The 14,434-nt window shown below is 38.6% G+C and overlaps 1 long non-coding RNA gene across 2 annotated transcripts in view; it reads right to left on the bottom strand.

Moving 5' to 3' along the window:
* LOC148116807 (uncharacterized) overlaps window positions 1–14,434 on the bottom strand; it is a 54,932-nt gene that overhangs the window by 15,497 nt on the left and 25,001 nt on the right. Inside the window, exons 1-2 of one of the 2 annotated variants that reach the window (XR_015731375.1) lie at window positions 5,580–5,753; window positions 5,338–5,420 (exon numbers count right to left, since the gene is read on the bottom strand). The exons of the other annotated variant lie outside the window; for it this stretch is intronic. This is a non-coding gene — a long non-coding RNA (uncharacterized LOC148116807). Of the gene's footprint in view, window positions 1–5,337; window positions 5,421–5,579; window positions 5,754–14,434 lie in introns of those variants that run through there. 2 annotated transcript variants of the gene reach the window in all.

Genomic DNA, 14,434 nt, shown 5'->3' with positions numbered 1-14,434 from the left:
CAAAATTCAAAAATGCCATAAAGAATAAAGGAACGACGAAAAAGAAAGATATCCTCGCAGATGAATCTAAAGATTCAAAAATCGTAAGTGATTTGCATGCAGATAAAAATGCAACGAAAGAGAGAGACAACAGTCCCGCGCAAAATTTTGAATGGCAGCCATCTTGGTTTCAACAGACCTCCAAGATGAGCGAAGCAGAGCCAATCAGAAAGCAGGATTCAAAATATCTGGCGCGAAGGGCCTTACTCGATGCGAAAAATGAAAAAGAAAGACTTTATACCTCAGAAGAATCAGACACAGAAATCGAAGAAACCTCAATAGAAATACAAGTAAAATCAGCAATAAAAACACTCTTTACAACATTTGGACCAAAACTAAAAATCACGAAGGACTGCAGTCAAAAAATAAAGAAAAAATCAACAAGCAAACAATCTTCTCAGAATTCACCCGCTTCTATTAAAACGGCAAAAGCACCGGCGCCCGAACCTAGAGAACCCTGCAGATACCAACCCACACCGCAGACGACCCCAGAGACCAGCGTTCTCAATAAAAGAAAAAGAGCGCCCATTGCCACCAGGACTCCCAAGATCGAACCAGAGACCGAGTCATCCGAGGAAGAGCGATGCGAGGGAGCTGCAGCGGCGAGAACCTCTCACTACGACTTCAGGGGCGAAATGGACAATGCGCATGTGCAAGACTACGCAGACAGCTTCGGAAGCCACGAGAGACAGAGAGTGCCATTCAAAGTCGTCACTAGCATCCCCATGCCGTTCTGCGGTTACCAGCATTTAGAAGATCACGGACTTCCTCCAGTTGTAAGTAATGGAACTAACAATATTGGGAATTTACCCAATGATTTCCCAAAACTGAGAATAGATGGTGTTAATTTACAAGAGTGGTGCCAACAGCTCCAGGTTGTCTTTCTAAAGGAAAATTTATTATTTTTTATTACTAACCCCCCAAAAAGACCTTGGACTTTAAGATTGGACTGCCTACATCATAGAGCATTTTTCTTACTAATCTCTAGTATATCTCCTGCCATGTACCATAGTATTAAGTCAAATCTAACTGTATCAGAAATTGTTCAATGCATGTTTAAATTGTTTCACAGTGAGAGTGTAGCCACCACAACAAGGATGTCTAAGGATTTCTTCTCAGCCAGGTTAAAATCAGGGGTTACCATAAGTGAACATTTAATATCTTTAAACAAAGTCAGAGCAGAATTACAATTAAGAGGAGAGATAATTTCAGACCAAACAATGAAGAGTGTTATCATTAATTCATTAGACCCATCTTGGGATAACTACATATCTCATTTAGATACAATCAATTTGGGATATTTATCCATAGAAAACCTATCTAATAGATTGATAGCTGAAGATAATTCGAGGATAAGTCGTTATAACAACCACAAGGAACATAATAGGAGAGATTGTCCTAAATTCCTCAGAGAGAAGCAAAGGACAGATCACAGAGATAGATATCACAACAGACAGTCATCCGTTGATAGACATAGATATAGGAGTCCACCCATCTATAGGGAACATAGAGGGGGCAGAGATAATTCAAAGGATAGAAAGTCTGGTTCACTGAATGGGCTGAACAAACACAATAACACTAACATGCATAGATCAGAGGACAACGATTGGCTCATCGATTCTGGAGCAACAAATCACACTACACATAATAAAAATATACTATCTTCATTTATAGAAGATAAATTTGTAATTAAAGTAGCTAATCAAGAAAAGGTTCAAGTCATAGGTAGAGGAAATATAACCTTACCTGGTCTAGGAAAAATAGAGGGGGTATTGTTAATACCTGAAATACCTCATAACATACTTAGTGCAATAAAACTAAGCAGAGACTCTGGCATAAACATTGTCTTCTCAAAAGGAAATGCAACATTAAAGAAAAATGAGACAAACGTAGGTACTGTGATTATCAAAGGAGGCTTGCCCTACTTAATAACAAAAGAAAGATGCTTACACAACATTGATTCCAACGTGGAAGATAACAATGACATAGATAATGAAGAGAATAGTAATAGTGATAATGAGGAACATGAGGTAATTCATAGTAACAAAAACACATCCAATGATAAAAAACCTAAAATAGGTAAACCAATTCATGATGAGTGTGCTCATGTCTTACATAGGAAATTAGGACATGCCAGTTTTCCTGTAGTACAGAAAATGATTGAACATGCTGAAGGTGTTAAAATAAAAAATTGTAAAAACTATTTAGAATGCTCAGTGTGTAAATCCACAAAACTCAAAACTAGTCCCAGACCAAGAAAATCAACCAGATCAACCAAACAAATTTTTGAATTAGTACACATGGATCTGGTTGGTCCATTGACACCATCAATCACATATAGAAAATGCTATTTTCTAACCATTGTGGATGACTATAGTCGTTATGGGTTTGTCTACACATTAAAACACAAGGATGAAACCTTTCAGAAATTTAAAGAATTTTACAAACGCATAGAGACACAACACAACATTAGAATAAAACAAATTATGACAGATAGAGGATGTGAGTTCATGTCAAAGGAATTCTCCCGATGGCTAAAAGACAAAGGGATGTTGCATTACACATCTAGCCCTTTCTCTGCATTTCAGAACGGAGTGGCAGAGAGAAAGAACTCGACACTACAAACCATGATTAGATCCACATTAGAAGATGCTGGCTTAGGTAAACAATTCTGGTCAGAAGCTTTACAATACTCCAATTACACCCAAAATAGGACTTGGTCCAGCATTGTAAACAAGACACCATATGAAGTAATGTATGGTAGGAAACCAAAGATAGCTCATATGCACATATTTGGAGTCACTGCAGACGTACATATACCTAAGCAATTAAGACGTAAAGGTGAAAACGTATCCAGAAGACTTAAGTTCATGGGATACGAGACAGGTACAAAAGGGTACAGGTTTATCGATAACAATAACAAATTTATAATTTCAAGGACAGCAGTATTTCATGAACAGGCCAATTGGTCCAAAATACATCTTAATGAAATATTCCCAAACATCAATTCAGACACCAAACATCAAGATAAGGATATTGGAGAAGAAAACAATCACAGCACACACAAAAACAAAATTAGAACATGGACAAACAGTCAACATAAAATAAAAACTGATTCAGTAACAAAAAAAGAAGCGAGATATTTACATGACAATGATAGTATACCTGTAAGAACGATCAGAAGTAACAGAAATCAGGTACCAAACAAATACAAAGATTATGTGATGTGTATGGATGGGGAAATAGTAACACCAAACACATACGAGGAAGTATTGAGACTTCCCCCCGAAGAAAGAGAAAAGTGGGAATCTGCAATGACTAAGGAGATGAATAGTTTACGAGAATTGAATGTATTCACACCCACACATGCACCAAAGGATAAGACCATTATTGGCACCAGATGGATATATAAAGTCAAAAACTTAGAAGGAGGCAATACTTTATATAAGGCTAGGCTAGTCGCACAAGGTTATGCTCAAAAATATCCTGAGGATTATACAGACACATACTCTCCCACAGTAAGAACTGAGAGTGTTAAAACAGCTCTAGTCATAGCATCAGCACTTAATCTCGAGGTATTCCAATATGATATACAGACTGCATATTTACATGCAAAGTTAGATAAAGATATATATGTAAGAGCTCCTCATAGTCAATATACAAACAAGAATGAAATATGGTTGCTAAACAAAAGTCTATACGGATTGAAACAATCTGGCAAGCGATGGTATGAATGTTTAGTCAAAGTACTCAAAACTATGAATTTTAATGCCACTTCTGCTGACAATTGTTTCTTTGTAAAAAAGGAAGGTGATTCTTTAGAATTTGTGTTAATTTATGTGGATGATATTTTGTATATAGGCAAAGATATAAGAAAAAGAGAAACTTTTGTAACAAAACTAAATGAACACTTTTCTTTAAAGTCATTAGGAAAGGTAAATAAGTATCTTGGAGTTCAAATTAGCAAAACAAAAAAGGGATTCAAACTTTCTCAGAGATAAAATTATAGAGCTTTTGAATAAATGCAACTTAAACAATGCCAAACCATGTGATACTCCCATGCAAACTGATTTTTTAAGAAACACTGATGGATCATCCCCAGAGTTTAAAGATAACACACTTTATAGATCTGTTATCGGTTCCCTCCTCTATATTTCCAACTGGACTAGACCTGATATTGCCTTGCCTCTCAACTTATTATCCAGGCATGTCAGCAAACCATTATTATATCATTGGGAAGCTGTCAAGAGGATATTGAGATATTTAAAGAATAGTTTAGATTTTTGTTTATTATTAGAACCTAATAATGTAAAAGAACCCATTCTCACATGTTATGCCGATGCGGACTGGGCTGGTGATGTCACCTGCAGAAAAAGCACATCTGGCTATATATTTTTCCTTAGCGATTGTCCAGTTTACTGGTACACTGGTAAGCAAGATTTGGTAGCCACATCAACCACTGAGGCAGAATATGTTTGTCTGTCTAAAGCTTCAAATAATCTCGTATGGTTCAATGACTTACTGTCAAATATTTGGAAAAAACCTTCATTGCCATATATCATACACGAAGATAACAAAGCTGCCATTGAAATATCTAGATCTGATGCTATTGGTCAAAGATCCAGACATATAGATATAAAATTCAAACATGTGAGACAATTATCACAGGACGGATTCATTAAAGCTATTCATTGCGAAACATCAGAGCAAATAGCTGACATTTTAACAAAACCTTTACCTTCTAAACAACACAAATACTTAACTTCCAAATTACAAGTTTTATATTGTTCTGAATCTGAATGTAATTATTGTTATATGTCAAATCGGCATTTAGAGGGGGATTTGTCACAAGTAAATGCCTTATTCTCCATTATGTAAATAGTATATGTACAGAATACCAAGGGTTAATTTATTTTTCACTGCCTAATGTATATATATTTAACCACTCCCATATCTAGCTCCACCCCTTGTATATATAAGGAGCTGTATGCCTTCCCCCTGTGCTTCTATCTGTGATTATTCAGCGAATATAGAATGCCTTCTGTAAATAAACAGAGCTTTACTTGAATATATAATTCTTAGTTCATTTATTGAGTCTGATCCTGAAAATATTGCAACAGAAACAATAGAAGCGAGATGTGTGAGCTCTCTATGCACTGCCTTACAGACAAAAATATGGAGCTTCACATTTATATAACCAGACCTTTGTAAGAAGTTAATTGCTGGTGGAACAGCAGGTAGCACAAGCCAAGAACAATTTACTTCGAAGACCATTACTGGAAATATTCAAGTACAAACCTCTAGGTCCCCAGCATCCCTTCAGACCAACACCAATTTTGAAGATTTCAGTCCTCACATAGTTGTGACATTTCCTCACATTTCTAGGAAAAAGAGAAAGTGAAGGAAGTGAGGGGAATGGGCTGTGTAAAAATTGGACTATGAAATACATACTAAGTCATTCATAGGTCTTCCTTTTATATAAGCTTTTTAGGTTTTCAGAAGAAATAATCTTCTGCCAAGTAATGTGGTTGGTCACTTACTTAGATTGCATGGACATGAGCCAAGGATTACATCCCAGACTTCATATGCCACCAGAATTGGTAGCATAAATCCAGATACGGTGCTTAACTATCTGGTGACCTGAGTAATGGGAAGGAGGAAACACCAGTTTTAAAAGCTGATTTCTAACTATGTTCTGCTGTGGTAATGCTGTGATCTGTTTAGAAGCAGAATTCTGCATTCTAAAGCATCTGCCACCTGAGGCCTGCTCTTCAGTGAGGCCTGCTCTATCTGATTCAGATCTGATAGCTAGCACTGAGCGATGTTTTTAACGGATATTGCAGAATTTCTACTTGGCTAATGTGAACGTGTGAGAAGGAAGAAATATATGCCTTGAGGAGCAAGAGTGAAGATGATTGGACAGGAGCCCTTCATGGGGACTTGCAATGCTTATGGCATGCTCGTCTTCCAACCTGGAACACATTTGTGGGAAATTAAAGTCTGTAACCGCCTTTGAAGAAGAAATCAAAGCCCTGGAACAGAAAACAACATGCTTCACCCGATAAGAAAGCATGAACAAAGAAAGGAAAGTATATAACAATAACTGGCACAGGAAACATCTTTTCCTAAGGGGACCAAACCCAATTAATGACAGTAACAACAGTAAAAAATAGATATAGAAGATTGTATGTACTGCTGGAATTCAATAATAGTTTTCAAGCCCCTGCATTGGAAAAAGGCTTGGAACAGTCAGAATGGGGCATTGAAGAATGGGAGAAAAAACAACAGATTATCTAAAGGGCAGAGACTACATCCTGTAAGAAGTTAAACAGAAGAGTCATGGTATAATTCATCTGCAAGGAATTGAACACACACATATGCTGACAGGATCCACTGGCTCATGAATTGTGCTAGCTGTGAAGATAAAAAAAAAATCAGGCAGACTTCCAAGGCTTATTAAGTCCAATGAAAATGATTCCATCCTGTTAATACACTTGGGGGAAAATGATACAGCAAAGAACTATATCATTACAGACTTTGAAAATCTTGGAAGGAAGCTCAGAATCCTGGGACTCTACGAATATCATCCTTGCAGTCCATGAAGGGGACCAGAAAAGGAAAGAAGAATACTGGAAGTATTGCTTGGACTGGTCGTGCAAATGGTTTTGATGGGAGAGATTTGATTTCAGGGATCATAGCCTGTTATTAGTTAGACTTCATGGTTGAGTTGGATTGCATTTCACATGAATTAATACAAATGCTTTTGGCCATAAGGACTTTAAACTGAATACTGTAAATGGTGCATTTAAAAGTAAAGATAAAACTTGCTACTGAAATGAATGGGAATACTGCTGAAATAGGACCTGTTGAATCTGAAAAATCCAAATGATTTTTTCCATAAAAAATCCCTTATTGTCTGGGCTCAGAATATGGAAAATTACACATGATGAGTTTGATCTCTTGATAGAAAAAGGCAGTGTGCAAGGAACTTAAGGAAGTGATACATATGCTGGATACACACCCTGTCAGGGCATTTATTAATCCCATGTTTGGCTCTGGGAAAAATCACCCTGGTTTAGAGAAGATGGGTCGTGGCTTATTCCAAGTTGCAATATTCTGATAAAGAAAACGCGAAGGAAAGGTTTCTAATAAAACTCATTTATTTGTTATAAAGAAAATAAAACACCTCACTAACTAAGAAAAAGTTAATTGTTACATTTTGGCAAGCGAGATCTCCTGCCGGTCCAGCCGGACCTCGCTGGCAGGAGAACAAAGGAAAGAGTGTGTGAAGGAATGTGGGTGGATGGACATGCGTAGTAGCTTCTGATAACAATTCTTGGCAAGGTACGGAAAGTCTGATAGTCCAGAAATGATGAGTTCAGCTGGCAAATAAAATAACGCAGTGACATTCCCCTTCTTTGCCAGTTGAGCGAATATCAGTTCATCATCAAATAAGGCACATCTTCTTACGCAGATACTCGTGTTGAGCTGCTGGAAGTGGTTTGTTGAGCATATCAGCAATTTGATCATGTGTAGATACATATTGCATTTTGACAAAACCTTTTTTCACTAAATGCTTTATGTTTTGGTAACGAATGTCAATGTGTCTGGACCTAGAACCTGTAAAATGAGATTCAGAAATATAAACCACCGATTCATTGTCTTCCATCACGGTGATCGGTCGGATCGGGTGTGTCCAGATATCTGTGACTAAAGCATCAAACCAAGTTAGAGAATTACATGCATCTGAAACACAAGCATATTCAGCTTCAGTAGATGAACAAGAAACAAAATTCTGTTTACGTACTTGCCAATAAACAGGACATCCATTTAAGAATATCATATAACCTGAAGTACTTTTACGTGATTTCTTATCACTTGCCCAATCAGAATCTGCATAACAACATAATTCTGCATAATCAGTATGTGTTGGTTCTAACAATAATTTCAAATGTTTAGTGTATTTTAGGTATCTCAGTAATTTCTTAATGCATGTCCAATGAAACTGTTTTGCCTTACCTACGTGTCGAGACAAGAGATTAACACTAAGTGCAATGTCGGGTCTGGTCCAACTACTAATGTATAACAGTGACCCAATGACTGAACGATAAAGTGTTTGATCCTCGAACTCAGGACTTTCTTCTTGTGTCAAGTTGTGAAAATCTGTTTGCATGGGTGTCTTTGTTGTGTTAGCATCCTTCATGTTGCAATGATGCAAAACTTGTTCAATTTTATCTTCTTGTGAAAGACTAAACCCCTTCTGTGTTTTTTTAATCTGAACACCTAAATAAGTGCTAATATGACCTAATGATTTCAATGTAAAGTATCTCTGCAAAGCTTTGGCAAAAATTTCACTCATTTGCTTATTTGGACCAATATAAACAATATCATCAACATAAACAAGAACTATCTCATATGCATTGTTAGATCTTTTTGTGAACACGCACTCATCAGTTTCGGACTTAATAAAGCCCATTGAATTTAGTTTGTCAGTAAGACATAAATACCACATTAAACCAGATTGTTTCAGACCATAAAGACTTTTGTTTAGAAACCAGGTATCCCCTTCTTGCTGTCGGAATCCTGGAGGACTTCTCACATAGATCTCTTCATCTAGGTCTGCATGTAGATAAGCCGTGTCAACATCAAACTGGAAAACTTCTAAACCAAGGATAGTTGCAGTTGCTAAAGCAATTTTTACACTCTCAATTCTGACTGTCGGTGAGTAAGTATTTGTGTAGTCCTCAGGATAACGTTGAGCGAAACCCTGAGCTACAAGTCTGGCCTTGTACAGTGACTCACCATTTGGTTTCTTTTTGATTCTGTAGACCCATCGAGTGCCAATGACCTTTTTGTTTGCTGGAGGTTTTGCAGGTGTAAATACTTTAAGTTTCTTTAGACTGTCCATTTCAACCTGCATTGCATCATACCATTTGTCTTGCTCTGAGTCAGGGAGCTGCTTGATTTGTGTGAAATTATCAGGTGGAAGTGTAACATTGCAAATCAAAGGCAAGGGTGCTTTTGTCAGTTGCCAAGAATATCGTTGTGGAGGGATTCCTTTTGTGACCCTCTTGGAACGTCTCGGAACAACTGTCCAGTCTTCTTCTGCTTCGTCCTCGTCCTCACTTTCGTCACTAGCATCAGCATCCGCGGCTTGCGAAGACGGAACATCGGGTTGAGAAGAATCAGTGGAATCTTGATCATCAATCTGCGTGGCATCAGCAGTATCATCTCTGGGAAAATAGACTCCAGGATCATTGGAATGAATCCTGGACCAGTCAATATCTTCTTCAAAATTAGCAGATTGGGAAATCACAATTACATGTTTAGAGTCAATAAATTTGCTCCATTTTGAGTTATCATCAATACCCATAAATCTCAGTCTCTTTGCTGCTGGACTTCCTTTTCTTCTTTGAGCTAAGGGAATGTTCACCATAGCATATGAACCAAAAAATATGAATGTTTTTGAGATCGGGCTTGTAGCCATACAACATGAAGAAAGGAGTCTGATTTGTTACACTGCTCCAAGTACGGTTTACAATGTAATTTGCATACTTGATAGCTTCACCCCAGTATATCATATCAAGGTTGGCATCTTCTAGGAGACAATGCATCATGGTTTGCAGTACCTCTCCGTTGTGAGCCGATGTGTCAGGGGCCGAAGTCTGATGAATAATTCTATTCTTACGCATCCAGTCCTGGAAACGCTGAGACATGAACTCGGCACCTCGATCACTCTGGATTCTGGCAATGCGAACTTGGTGTTGGGTAGAAACAAGGGTTGCAAAGTCTTTAAAGATCTGAAAAGTCTCTGATTTTTCTTTCATAGGATATACATATCCATATCTAGAGTAATTATCAACAATTGTTAGAAAATATTTTCTACCACCAAATGATGGCGGGAAAGGACCAACTATGTCAATGTGAACCAAATCAAAAATGCGTGTTGACAGGCGTGTAGCGCGTTTGGGAATGGCTGCTGCTTTGGATTTGGCCTTTTTGCATACAGCACAATCCAAAAACACCTTACACCCCTTTAGATCCAAACCTTTTGCGAACTCTGGCATCTTCCTAAGAACGCGGAAACTGGCATGCCCCAATCTTCTATGCCATTTATGGATACACCTGGAATGCAAAGGTTTACCTGTTAGTGAATTCTCAACATTAACATTTTTATGCGGAACCTCAGGCTTGCTCTGAGCAACCTGTTTACCAATTCTATTTTTGTTGGCTTTAGGAGCCTTAGGGGTAGCAACAGGATCTCTCTCTGGAGCATCTCTCTCTGGGCCTGTGCGTTCCCTTTTTGGAGTTTGCATACTTGCCTGTGTTTGCGGTTTAGGCTTTGGCTTTAAGTAATAAACACCACCAATTAATATGGTTTCAGCAACAATATCTCCATCTTTAACTATGTAACTTGCTTTTTCAAGGTGGTGAACTTGGAACTTTAACATTCTAGACAAGTGACACTGACTAAGCAAATTACTGGTTGCTGTTGGTATGTAATAAACATCAGGAATGAATGCATCGAGCTCTTCAACATAAACAGTTCCTTTTCCTTTGACCTGACAAGGATGATTGGAAAAAGAATAAAGTTCACGTAGTTCTGGTTCAGGCTCGTGCATCTCTGTAAAAAGTTCCTTTCTGTAGGTAACATGCAATGCTGCACCACTGTCCAAAGTCCACAGGAGTCGTCTGTCGTACTCTGGTTGAGGTTGTGGATCATTGGTTAAAGCCAATGTGGCGAGTGGAGTTTGTGGATCACGCCGGGGACCACGATGACCTTGTCTTCCGCCTCTGCCTCTGGAATCTGTTCCTCTGGGCTGGTACGTGACGGGTGCTGTAACTCGTTGGGGACAATCCCGGGTGGCATGTCCCACACGATTGCAGGTGTAGCATCTTGGCATCCTTGGAGCATAGGTCCTTCCTCGGAAGGGGCGTCTAGCTGGAGCTCTTGATGCGGGTGGTCCTCTCAAGTGTGGCGTGGCCAACATGAATGCCTCTTCTTCAATTAAAAGTCTACAGACATTGTCCACTGTGCGTTGAGCAATTGGGACTTGGTTAATCTTTGTAACAGCATCTTTCCATTCATAATTCAAAGAGTTAATAATGATGCTGATCATTTGAATATCTTCAATGTTATGGCCTCTTTCTCTCAATTCTGTTCTCAGACCTTTCAGTTTGGTCAAATGTCCTCCAATTTGTTCACCAGGTTTCAATCTCGAACCGTGGAGTTCAGACATGAGTAAACATGAAGATTCAATTGAGATAGGCCTGTAGCAATTTTCCAATTCAGCCCAAATTTGTCGGGCTGTTGTATTTGGTGGAAAAGTGACCTGCAGTTCAGTATCCATGGACATCAATAATGTTGTGCGAGCCCTTATCTCTAAATCTCTTATTGCATAAGTCCAAGGTTGAGCAGGAGGATTGAAGACCATACAGTGAGAGCCTTCTCTAAGAAGCAATAGTGTAATCTCACTGACCCAGGCTTTGTAATTATGTCCTGACATTTTTAGTTTTGACTCACCAGTTAGTGGAGAGACAGAAAATGCCTGGTAAGGAGCCTGCACTTGGTACGCTGGCTGTGCTGGCAGAAATGCCTGTGGTATTTGCTGTGCCTGTTGTGGACCTAAAAATGGTCTTGGTTGTGCCATTGGAGGTGGGCCAGGAGGTGGCCCTCTTTGCACTTGTGGCTGGGGCACATATGCAGGCATTTGTAGCTGCTGTGGCTGATGCACTGGAATCTGCTGTATTCCAGTTGCCATTTGTGCTTGATCTGCAATATTGGCATGACCTGCTGGAGATGCAGTCATTTGCCTTTGCTGCATAAAGCGTGCCTGTGTTCCATCTAAAAGGACACCAACACCACCAGGGGGTGTTTGAGTTTGGGCCTGTGGAAACACTTGTGGCATTTCAGCTACTTGTAGTAAATTACTTTTGCCAGCAGATGGTGCTGCACCTTTAGCTTCGGGCAGCTTTGCATACGTGGCAGGTTTATATGTAACTTGATCAGGGAGACTTTCATGTGACGTATGCAGTGCCCTCTGTCTTAATTGGCCTGACACAAAATCCACCAGGGGGAGTGTCTTTGGCTCTGAAGAAGAAGACAAGATGGCCTCTTTTGAAAATCTTAAGTCACGGGACTCTGCCTTTTCTTGTTCCAGCATAAACAAATCTCTTTTAAATCGAGACAGTTCATTTTCATAATATTTTACATGCTCACGATAGGATTTGATGGCCATCTCACGCTGGGTGAGCTCAGGGCTTTGAGAAGAATAATGAATTACTTCTCTCTCTGCGTGGGGGTGAAAAAGCTTTGCCGTTTGTGGAAACTTTCTTGGCCTAGCACCAAGCACATCGTAATCTGTGGGCTCTGGTGGGATAGATTCATAGCATGCAAATTGAGAAGAAAAAGCTACCGACCTCAGTCGCCGTTCATTATCTTCAAAAGCAGCTGTTGTGATATCTGTCCTTTGATGTGTTTCCGAAAGCATTTTCAGATCTTCTTCACCCATGGCACCTTCTTGTTCCAATTGCGTAGCCGTAGCAAGAGGCTGGAATCTTGAGGGCGTTACTATCTCCTGTTCTTCTTCCAAAGAGGATAAAGCTCTGTGCTTCATTTTTCTCTTTTTCTTCTGTTTCGGCATTTTAGCAAAATAATTAGCGTACCTCAGTAGCTAAAAACTAATTGCCTATGCACTCCTATCAGAAATAACAAAACAAGGAAAAAGCCATAAATCAAACCGTCCTCGTGCTATCAGATGTCAGGGCATTTATTAATCCCATGTTTGGCTCTGGGAAAAATCACCCTGGTTTAGAGAAGATGGGTCGTGGCTTATTCCAAGTTGCAATATTCTGATAAAGAAAACGCGAAGGAAAGGTTTCTAATAAAACTCATTTATTTGTTATAAAGAAAATAAAACACCTCACTAACTAAGAAAAAGTTAATTGTTACATTTTGGCAAGCGAGATCTCCTGCCGGTCCAGCCGGACCTCGCTGGCAGGAGAACAAAGGAAAGAGTGTGTGAAGGAATGTGGGTGGATGGACATGCGTAGTAGCTTCTGATAACAATTCTTGGCAAGGTACGGAAAGTCTGATAGTCCAGAAATGATGAGTTCAGCTGGCAAATAAAATAACGCAGTGACACACCCAGAAGGAAATTTCAGAATATCAATCAAGTAAGAAATGAGCACATGAAATAGACCCATTGTCCCTTCCTCAGATTACTACATGTTAACTTGGTTTACGCATGAGTGTTAAGGTCAAGGGTAGACAATGTTTTGAAGATTCAGGGGCCATAAATCAGCCTCCTGGTCTTCTAAAGTTTCTGAAAAGGCATAGAAATGCTACCAAAATCAGCATGGTTGGGTTTTTTTTTTATTTTTGTTTTGTTTTTTGGTCTATCATCAATTTTTGGGAGGAATGGAAATGGAAGAGGGAGACTTCTATGAGCCAAGCTGACTGGAGAATCCTGGGAGTTGAAGTCTGGACGTCTTAAAGTCGTCAAGGTTGAAAAACATTGATTTCATCCATTCAAAAAACAAAGCATTCACAAATTTGGAATGTATAAATTGGGTTCAGGAAGCATACTTTTCATAAATACACATCATGAGGAAGGGGTAGATACATTTTACATAATTTTAATACTTTCCATTTGTAAGCTATTTAAAGGCATCCAGGAAGAAACCATATTTAGTCCATCAAGAAATGATACTTTAGTTATTTAACTTATGAATTTTGCTCTAATGTCTTCTCTGCATGGGCATATTAGCCACTCATGCTTTTATTTTATTTCTCTTGAAGCGTTCCATTTCTTGAAGGAGTAATTTGAAATGTGTTTGAAATAAAAGTTTAATATCCAGTTAAATATTCTGACTCTCTTTCATGTGAAGTTTGTGATTTATTTCCGTCTGATATAAAATGAAACACCACTGTCTTGTTATAAATAAAAGGAAGTGAGGAATTCTGTTGTCATTATAACTAGTATAGTACTCTATGTTTTGGCAATTTAATAATTCTTTGTTGCAATATCTCAAGTGACTAATATGTGACCCTCAATCAGCTCAATTAATTTAATTCAAACAAGGCCTCTATTGACATCATAAACCAAAAGTGTCTTGAGATTTTGAAATGGCAGCAACAATCTGATTGGATTATAATTTCATAGCTCAGTTTGAGAACACATTTTCTTTTACAGGATATAAAAAAATCTTACACACTTTTTCCCTTGTCAGATCAATGTGACTAATCAAAATATACAGGAGCACACTGTTAAATTTTCAGAAGGTGGACTTTCATAGATAAGGGAATGATTAACATAGTTATTATGAAGGGTTGTTGAAGATTTGGATGAGAAAGGAAGGGGAATGGAGTTTGTTACCCAAACTAAGTAACATC

This window comes from Pantherophis guttatus, chromosome 1, assembly GCF_059756535.1.
Source record: "Pantherophis guttatus breed Tessera chromosome 1, ASM5975653v1, whole genome shotgun sequence".
NCBI classification, from domain to species: Eukaryota; Metazoa; Chordata; class Lepidosauria; order Squamata; family Colubridae; genus Pantherophis; species Pantherophis guttatus.
Note: the sequence above shows the minus strand (reverse complement) of the source record. Positions and strands in the feature narration are given on the sequence as shown.